The 10,511-nt window shown below is 44.8% G+C and overlaps 1 long non-coding RNA gene across 1 annotated transcript; it reads left to right on the top strand.

The window, feature by feature from the left end:
* Window positions 1-408: 408 nt before the first annotated feature.
* On the top strand, window positions 409-9,122 carry LOC128328538 (uncharacterized). Its single transcript, XR_008309278.1, has 4 exons — window positions 409-496; window positions 3,717-3,820; window positions 7,193-7,325; window positions 8,998-9,122. It is a non-coding gene; the product is annotated as an uncharacterized LOC128328538 (long non-coding RNA).
* The last annotated feature ends 1,389 nt before the right edge of the window (window positions 9,123-10,511 follow it).

Below are 10,511 nucleotides of genomic sequence, written 5' to 3'. Positions count from 1 at the left end.
CAACAGCAAATTTCCTTTGTAAATAGAACTCTGTGTGTTCAGAACATGTCATGGAATCATCAAATCACAAACATTAATTCTGGATTTTCATGTTTTAATCCTGTAGTCAAATCATTGTTTCAGAGTTTTCAGTAATGTGTGGCACAAAAAGCTGCCGTTCAAAAAAACCCCACAACCCAAACTAAATGTTGTGCTGGGTGTACTCAAGCCTTGATGCTGGCATCGCTCAAACACATTCTCTCCAACCTCACTGCCCAGTTGTGTAGGCTGCTGGCAGGTCCTTTCAGGCTGCTGGCATCTCAACCATAGAGCCGGGGGGAAGGAGTGTCCCAGCAGCAGGCATTCCCCAAATGCAACGCTGCTCATGCAGTGCATTGTGGGTTTTCTGGTAGCTGGGCTTCACTCCCCCCAATTCCAGACTGCCATGCCGCTTGCTGTAGTGGCAGTTGTGTGGGCATGGCGAAGCCCAGAGGGAGCCCTTCTTCTGTGGAGGAAGGTAGGTATGATTCTGTCTTCCCCCCAGGCCTCTCAAGCCCCAGCCTAAGTGGTCGGGTGAACAACCTTGTTGTTTATTATAGTGGTCAAAATCCTTACAATGAATGCTTTGTAATTGTTTTCTTTATGCTGCCCAGTCAATGTTTTGCAATGTTCTAGATGCCTCCTCCCTCCATTATGCTTCACATTTACCTGAATTAGTGAGTGAAATATGCCCATGCAGGAAACACTGGCAGTTAGCCAAAAAATAACAACTAGGAATGTGCGAACCGGTTTGGGGGTTCGGTTCGGGGGGTTGACAGTTTGGGGTTGAATTGAACCCCCACCCCAAAGTTTGAGGGTTCACAATCTTTAAATTCTTTTTTTTTAATTAACCTTTTACTCCCCTTGGTGGAGTTCCTGGAGGCAGTGGGGGTGTCTGTGGAGGTTCCCCCCCCTGCTGGCCTTCTAAATCACCCCCTCACCTGGTTTGGGCACTCTTTGGCTGGTTTTTGGCCTTCACCCGGTGGCCAGGTGGCCACGTTGGGGGCTGGTTGCCTGTGCTCATAGCCTCTACATGGCCCAGGCAAGGGGGTGATTTTGAAGGCCAAACTGGGTGAGGGGGAACCTCCATGAATACCCTCTCCACCTCCAGGGACTCCCCCGAGGGGAGTAAAAGATATATATATATATATATATATATATATATATATATATATATATATATATATGAATTTAATGATTGCGAACCCCCCGAACCAGGGGGGTTTGAGGGGGTGCCAGACCTAACTGGCCTGGTTGGGCTCAAGGCCGCTCTGGCCTTGAACCAAACTGGGCTAGCTGGTTCCATGCACATCCCTAACAAAAACCCACAGAATTAGAAGGGTGGGGTTTGGAAAGGGTGTTTATGACATGCTTTTGAACTAATTAGATATGTTATATCATTATTAGGTTGTTTTATCCCATTTTTAAAATACTCTTCAGCTAAAGTTGTGCCGTCAGGTCAGTGTCAACTCCTGGCAACCACAGAGCCATGTGGTTGTCTTTGGTGGAATACAGGAGGGGTTTACCATTGCCATCTCCCACCCTGTTTGAGATGATGCCTGTCAGCATCTTCCTGTATCACTGTTGCCCGGTAGAGGTGTTGCCCATAGTCTGGGAAACATACCAGTGGAGATTCAAACCAGCAACCTCTTGCTCCCTAGGCAAGTTGCTTCCCTGCTCTGCCATTACCACTTCTAAAAAACCTACTTGCAGAAGTGGAAAATGCCCCAATAATATCTGAGAAATATTCTGTCATCCAGCCTGCTTCTTACTGTGTGCGCACTCTACTTATAGGGATTTTTTAATATGAAGGACCCTGTAAAGGTGTGTGGGATTTTTCACCTTCAGTATAAAATGGTACAATCCATTTTACCATTTCAATGTATGATATGCATACATTTAAAACAAGCATTTGCAGTGATTGGCTTATTCTTATGAATTAATTGGCAGGCAGCTGAGGGATAGTGAGGTTCTTTCAGAATTCTCTTTTGGAACAATGAAATGGGTTTTTTAATCTCTCGGGGGTGTTGCTCAAGGGAGGAACTTTGTGAATAGAAAAATTGATTTTCTTTTGCTCAGCATCTTACAACTTTCTTGACTGTGAGGTTAGAGCCACTCAAAACTTTTTTTCATTTGGGCATCTCAGGGTTATTTAATCAATTTATTAAAGTTTGAAAGTTGTGTTAAAATTAGCAATTCAAAATCGGGTGGGTGGATGGTGCCAATTCTGTTAAGCATTCCTTGACCATAATATTGCTTGCTGATCTTTCACATCTTGTAGCTTTGTTTTTGTGGAGAGCAGTGGAAACATTGACATTTTAGAAGTCCAGAATGGACACAAATTATTCCAGTTACAGACTTTTTGTGGATGCTGCTTGGGTCCTGGAATGATTTTCATGCCACAGGATGGTAGCTGTTGTGAAAAATGTGCTGTCAACATAGTTTTGGCCACCAACGTGAGAGGAGAGTGGGTCTTGTGGTAGCAAGCATGAGTTGTCCCCTTAGCTAAGCAGGGTCCACACAAGTTGCATATGAATGGGAGACTACATGTGTGAGCACTGTAAGATATTAGGAATGGAGCCGCTCTGGGAAGAGCATCTAGGTTTCAAGCTCCTTCTCTAGCATCTCCAAGATAGGGCTGAGAGAGATTCGTGTGCCTGAAACCTTGGAGAAGCCATTGCCAATCTCTGTAGACAATACTGAGCTAGATGGACCTAAGGTCTGTTTAAGTATTTAGCAGCTTCCTAGTTCCTAAAGTGTGGGCTAGTCCTAAGACTCTATAAATGAACATCCTTCTTTTCCACCCAGAATGTTGAAAACAGTAGATGGCCCATAGAAAGCTGCTGTATGTTCCTTATAATGGATTCTTATTACAGTATTGATAATCTTGTAGTCCACAATTTTTTGCACGTGAAGAACACTTTTAATTGGAGATGTGCACGGAACACGGAGGCGCAGTCTGACGACAGGGGGGGTGGCTCTTTAAGGGCAGGGGGTTTGTACTTACCCCTCCCGCCGGTTTTCCCCCTCCGGCGCTCCATTTTAAAGTTAATTTTTCGGGGTGGCAGTGGTCCTCCCTGCCGCCCCTGCCCCCTTGTTGGCTGCAAAATGTGGAAATAACTTCAGCGAATGCAGCTGCCGCTGATGCACACCCCGCACACATCACATGGTGCGTGTGCGCATCAGCGGCAGGTGCATGTGTAGAAGTTACTTCCACTTTTACCATCAACAAGGGGGCAAAGGCAGAAGGGAGGATCACTGCCACCCCGAAAAATTAACTTTAAAATAGAGCGCCGGAGCGGGAAAAGCGGCGGGAGGGGTAAGTACAACCCCCCACCCTCGAAGAGTTCCCTCCCCCCAGCGCCAGACTGCCGGACTGGGCCACTTGTAAACCAGTTCGCAGGCCTCTAACATGACCTGCGGACCGGTTCGTGCACATCCCTCCTTTTAATATGGTGGTTGTACATACTCAAAGTTGATGAAAGGTATAAATCTTTCAGTTTAAATCTGTACACAAATCATGGGATTGAGGAGTTTGGTTTTAGTGCTGTGTGGATATGTTTCAGTAGTGTCTTTTGGGGATCAAATGAAAGTTATGTAAATGTGTTAAAATGTGTATATTTGTGTCTGTGTTTTACATATAGTATATATTAGATTGAAATGTTAAGGAGGCCCTGAACATGCTGATTCTCCCCTAGCCCTGAGCCCCACTAGGGACGGCCCTGAGAATACAAGGACATTGAAGGAAACAGCCTTGCACCAGAAATTCAAAGGGAAAGGAAGAAAGGAAAGACTATTTCAGGTATTCATGCTATTTTTTAAAAAATAAAGCATATTCAATACATGCTGCAACAAAAATAATTTTACTTGGAGGACCAGTTAGCAAAAGTTTCTTTAATCTGAATTAAAAGAGTCAAGCAGAATGATTCCCTAAGGCATTTCCTAAAACAGTATAATGGATTATCAAAGGTAAACATGGATAGAATTCAGTAGCAGTTTGTTAAAGTCCAGTATTTGCTGGAGCCTCAGAATGAGCAAAGAACACTGTCCCAAATGTTATTCTCCCTTTTCTGGGAGCACCCAAGACTAAAGGTAGCATGAGATAATTATTTGTAAAGCACAAGGAGCTTCCTGAGCAAATCTTGCCCAAAGGCCCCCAAATTCTGGAGCCGGCTCTGTCTCTGTCTTGGCAAAGAGCAGATAAAATATCATTTTCCTGCACACTCCTCCCATTCTGCAAATCCCTTCAGCTAAGAAAAGGCACTGTTCAGTTTAATAGCTTTTCTTGCAACAGAAAAATAAGTGTTTAAGTCTTTAACATCTGGCTCAGAACTGCGATTTAGTTTCTGTCATTTAGTCATGTCAGCTCTTCACATCTCAACAACAAAGTTAAGGCAGGCAATCATATGCCAATTTTCCTGTAATGTAAAGAAATATACTTCTATTTCCTTCTGAATATAATTCCATTTGCAACTGAAGAATATACAAAAATAACTTCAGGCCACTTTAACAGCTCAGAGAACTGGGGAGATCAAATTCAATTCTTAGGAAGTATGTTTGGAGTATAGCAAAGAAGAAGAAGAAGAAGAAGAAGATAGGTGCTGCGATCACCTATGACAGATTCAGATGTGTGGTTCTTATTAGGGTGCGATGCTTCTTCAAGGTAGTCATCCAACACCTCTAGTGTCAGACATTTTGACACATTTTTCATTCATGTGGTCTTTTCTTGTGATAAAATTCCATCCCTTTTTATTGCCCATTATCATTATTATCATGCAATGGCTCCAACATACTAATCTTCAGCTAGAAAATACTGTGACCTCCTGTTTTTCAGAGACTGAAACAGTAATGTTTGGTAAGCTTTTTTGCAATGACTGCATGTTCTACATAATATCCACTTGATATCCAGAGCCATCATGTTTGTACAGCCAACAAATTACCCAACATTTGAGCACACAAAATGCTGAAATATTTTTCCATAATACTTCTAAAAATCTATACTTTTATGAGGTACATCTGGAAGGACAAGCATTTGTATTATAAAGTATAACTGCATGTGTTCCACAAAAACTTACTGAAGATATGGAACTCCCTTCAGAGTAACTTTATCTGGTGCAATGGTTATTTATTTATCTCTCAAACTTGTACACCGCCCCAAACTCTTGTCTCTGGGCTGTTTAAAGCTAAAGTGTGCCGTTGAGTCGGTATTGACTCCTGGTGACCACAAAGCCCTGTGGTAGAATTGGTAGAATACAGGAGGGGTTTATCATTGCCATCTCCCATGCAATATGAGATAATGCCTTTCGGAATCTTCCTATATCGCTGCTGTTTCCCATAGGTATTCCAATAGTCTGGGAAACATACCAGCAGAGATTCGAACCAGCAACCTCATGCTTGCTAGGCAAGTCATTTCCCCACTACATAAAACAGGTTAAAACGCAAGAAATAAAAACCTTAAAGCAATTTAAAACCAGAGTCAGATTAAAAAGCTTGGGTGAAGAGGTAAGTCTTCAGGTGCTTTTAAAAAGTTGCTAGAGATAGGGAGGTTCGTATTTCAGTAGGAAGTGCATTCCACAATCACAGGGCACCAACAGAGAAGACCCATCCCCGTGTGGCCACCAGAAAAGCCAGTGGAAACTGCAGACGAACCTTTCTGGATTATCTCAATGGGTAATGGGGCTTATAATGATGAAGACATTCGCTTAAATACCCAGGACCTAAAGGTATTTAAAGCCCATTTAGGGCTTTATAGGTTATAACTAGCACTTTGTATTTTGCCCGGAAACATATGGGCAGCCAGTGTAGCTCTTTCAACATAGGAGTAATGTGTTCTCTCCAGGATAACCCAGAGACCAACCTGGCTGCTGCATTCTGTACCAACTGCAGTTTCCAGATTATGTACAAAGGCAGCCCCACATAGGGCACATTGCAGAAGTCAAATCCAGAGGTTACCAGCATATGTACCATCATTCTAAGTTCATTTATCTCAAGAAATGGATGCAGCTGGCTTATCAGCCAAAGCTGATAGAAAACCCTTCTGGCCAACACTTCCACCCGACATACCAGGCAGAGGTATGGATCCAGAAGCACTCCCAGACTGCATACCTGTTCCTTTTGGGGAAGTGTGACCCCATCTAGATCAGACAGATCAAAATCGTATCTAGAGTTACGACCCCACACAATAAGTACCTCCATCTTATCTGGATTCAGTCTCAGTTTATTATTCCTCATCCAGCCCATTACCACCTCCAGGCAGGCATTTAGAGAGGTTATGCCTTCTCCTGATGGCATTGACATGGAGAAATAGATCTGAGTGTCATCAGCATACTCATAACACCCCACATCAAATCTCCTCATGATCTCTACAAGTGGTTACATGTAGATGTTAAAAAGCATTGGAGACACTATGGAGCCCTGATGGACACCATACATAAACTCACATTTTGAAGAGTGACAGTCTGCAAATGACATCATTTTAAAAACACCATCTTTTTAAAAAAAGCAACACATGTGTGAACGTTCGTGAACCCCCCCCAACAGTCAGAGGGTGTTCGGTCCGCGGTCGGACCAAACAGGGGGTGGTTCAGTTTGACCCCGAATGGTCAAACTGAATCGGTTCAACATCAAACACGTTCGACGTCAAACCTATTTTAACACCCCTAGCACTCGCTCCACTAACCTCGTTTAAGGGAGGTAATTAGGCAGGCTTGCCGCTGGGAGCCACATGGCTCCCGTTGCTGCACATGAGCAGCTGAAACCAGGCAGGGCTCCCTTAGCCCAATTTAAGCTGCTCATGAGAATAGCCTTATTAAAAACTTCACAGTGGGTAATTGATGGTTCCAAATTCTGATTCAAGGAAGGAGAGGCATATACTAGCCCTCTCACAACTTTAGGCAATGCTGCTGGACTCGCAGATGCAATACAGGCAGCAAAAAATTGCTTCTTTGCTGCACGTATTTCCTGAGCATAGATCTTTAAATGTGCTCTATTTTGTAATCTGTTGGATTTGAGTCAAGTCTTTCTCCACTTGTGCTCTACTCATCTACCTTGCCACTTCAGCCTCCCATAGATCTTCCATATAGCAAGGGGCCAGTTTCAAAGCAGGATGGAGAGGACGCTTAGGAGTGATCATGTCTACTGCCCCAGTGAGTCTGCTTTTCCAATTCTCCACCAGGTCATCAACAGGAACACAGGCAGAGCCATCACTAAATCCCTACAAGACTTCTTGGAATCCTATTCGATCCAATAGCCTTTCCGGGTGGACTATTCTAATAGTCCCCTCAACACTGCGGAGGCGGGATGTGATTGTAAGTCCAACCTTAACCAGATGGTGATCTGTCCATGACAATGGGGACATCACAGGGAACTCTACCTATGGAACACCATCCTAATCAGTGTAAAAGACCAGATCAAGTGTGTGACCTGCAATGTGCGTTGGTCCAGAGACCACTTGGGATAGGCCCATAGTTGCCATGGCTGTTATGAATTCCTGAGCTGCCCTGGACAAATTAGTGCCAAAGTGAACATTGAAGCCCCCCAGCACCAAAGGTCTGGGAGACTCCAATGCCAACCCTGCAACTTATTCTGTGAGCTCAGTTAGGGATTCTGTTGGGCAGAGGGGTGATCAGTACACCAACAGAAGTCCCAATCTATCCCTGGTCCCCAAACTTAAGTACACACATTCAATTTAGCCAGATACTTCAACAGGGATCTTGGTAAGGGAAATGTTATCCTTATAGACCACAGCCACTCCACCTCCCCACCCACATCCCCTCACCTGCTCCTCTACAAAGTACCCTGGAGGAAGAAGCTGGGACCAGACTGGACCACCAGCCTCCCCCAATCAAGTCTCTGTGATGTACACCAGCTCAGCCCCTTCATCCATATTCAGATCATGGATGACTTTGGATTTATTCTGGACCAGCCAGATGTTACAAAGGAACAAGGTGAGTCTTTGTGGGGTATTGGCAGTACTCCCTGAGGTCAATGAGCTGGCAGGACAGCCAGAAGAGGAAGCAGCTGTTACATTTCTGATTTCCCTTCCCCTGGAACAGCCTGCTGACCTGCCAACAATACTTCTTCTCTTTCCCACCACCCGGAATAGCTGCCCCACAGTCAACGGACACACCCCCTGTTTCCCCATCTCTAGACAGACCCAAACACATCACAGACTAACTTCACCCAAGACTCAATATTGAAAGCTGGCTAGACTGCTGCTACAGCTTCTAAAACAGCCATAAAGGAATATAGTGAGCCACAGCCCTACACCAAAGGCCTGGTACCGAAGATCAGCTGCCTGCAGGCTGGCTACACTGCTGCCTACAGGCCACCAACAGCAGTCCCCTTCCTTATAAGCCCCCAGAATCTCTCCTCTAAAGAGGGACTCTGGGCAGGGCTGGTGAAATCCCTATGTACCCACAGGTGTTAGTGGTCAGGCACTCAGGGTTGGCCCGTCTGCCTCATTTGGAGGAAGGTGGGCCAGGGGAAAGCAGTCTTTCGCCACTTTATCTTAGACACTGACAAACTCTGCCCCTCCCTTGGTCGGCTAAGCTTGGTCAGTCACAGTCAGTGTGTCACTCACTCACTGGTGAATGCTTTGCTTTGTGTTGTTCAGTGCAGGGCGCACCGGCCCCTCCCTCCCTCCCTCCCAGTGAGCCTGGCCCCCAGCCCAAGCCAGAGAGCAGCTCAACAAGCAGCAGCCATTCATATAGTTTCATTTGGGAGGCGGGAGATTTCTCACTGCTGTCCCACTCTGCTGCAGCTCAGCGGCAGCTCTAAAAGTTTTTTTTAAAAAACAGATAAGCCCCGCCCCTAGGTAGCCATGCCCCTGCCTTGGAATCCCTATCCAGAACTGAGCCAATGCAATGTTGGCAACCCTACTTGAGCCTGATCCAGCAGGGCTGTTCTTATGAAGTAACATGTTCTGTAACTCCACTTTAAAAATGACTTCTAGTAGGGTTTTTTCTCCCTTTCCTGTAGTCCCTGCAGCAATGGTAGTCCTAGAAAAGAATATAATATCCAATAAATCCTGTTCCTTTCCAAGGACTGCAGGAAAATGAGGAAAAATCTATCTCCACCAGGAGCAAAGATGAAATACAGCCTGGCCTGTCTCTTTCCTGTGTTCAGTAAGTAATTACAGGGTCAGGAGAGGGGGAGGGGTGGGGGTGGGGGTCAAAGAGGAATGGTTCAATCCAGTTCAGCCAGGGTTGCTTTGATTTGTTCCAATCCAAAACAAAGCCTCAGTAGCTGGGCCAAATCTCTTTCATCAAAGCAAATTGAACACCCAGGTTTTTCACAGCCCTAGAAATTAAGTCCTTCTAAAAGATCTGTGTTAATTTCAGAAACATTGTACTGAATAAATATTGGGCCCATTCAGATGAACGTTGACCTGCTGCCCCTTTTACATGCAATAAGGCTTGAGCTCCATCATGACCGTGCCCACCGTTACATCACTTAAGGACATGCCGATGCATTCCCAGCATGTCCTTTCATGGCGTGTGAGAGGGGTGATCATCCAAATGGCACCTCTACATGTGCTGCAAAACCCTGTTTACAGGGATGTGCTGAGAATGCATCGGCATGTCCTTGAGTGACATAGGGCGGGTGTATTCACAGTGAACTAATGCTCACCTGAACAGGCCTATTGTTGAGATGTGTTGTGACTGAACTAAGCCCTCTCAATTTCAATGGAACTTAAGTGTGTAACATTAGTTGGGATTGGGGCCTGTATGCATCTTTTCCTCTATTTCTTCTCATGGCATGCTAAATAACAAACCATTTGTGTTGAAATGGTAGAAGTAATGGCTGTGTTTTGGCAATTTTGAAAATTTATAGCTCCACAAACACTGGCCTTCTGGAGTTGTAATTCTTGAGAGCATGAATGTCAAATAACTGTATGTTCTTAGTCAAATGGCTCCCAAACTATGACAGGGAAATTTTAAGGCCCTCTCTGTGCTTCAGCTATAGTCTGCCTCAGCACAATACTCAAGTTATACATCCACTGAGTTTATATTTCAGGTGCTTTAGGCTCAGGTGCTTTGGGTTTGGATGCACACAGTCTATTTCAATCCCTAGTATAGCACCCTAATGACAGGTTTATTTGTGCTTTATAAATGTCCATAGTGTAAGTAGGTAGGATGGAATCACCACAGCAGTTGGGCCATATTGCATCAAACACAGGGAGGAAAAGGAGAAGATCACATAGTTGGGAGAAGTAAATAGCTGCAATTAAAAAGTCATTAGAACTGGGGTTGCCTTGAAAAACCTGTTGCTGCTACTTCATTTCCTTTGAAGGGACAAAGTCCTTCTCTGAGAGCTTGTTTACAAAACTGAACATCAGAAGTGGTTATCTGAGTGAAAACTGGTCTGGCTGAAGGCCCCTTGGTATGCGAAATCAAAGGAACCCCTGTTGGCCCATGATCCTCAGAAGGACTCACTGCCAGTTCCAAATGCAGTTGCTCCCTGTAGCCTATATGCAGAGGTGATGAGGCAAC

Source organism: Hemicordylus capensis, chromosome 5 (genome assembly GCF_027244095.1).
Source record: "Hemicordylus capensis ecotype Gifberg chromosome 5, rHemCap1.1.pri, whole genome shotgun sequence".
Taxonomy (NCBI): domain Eukaryota; kingdom Metazoa; phylum Chordata; class Lepidosauria; order Squamata; family Cordylidae; genus Hemicordylus; species Hemicordylus capensis.
This window is presented reverse-complemented; position numbering and strand designations above follow the sequence as displayed.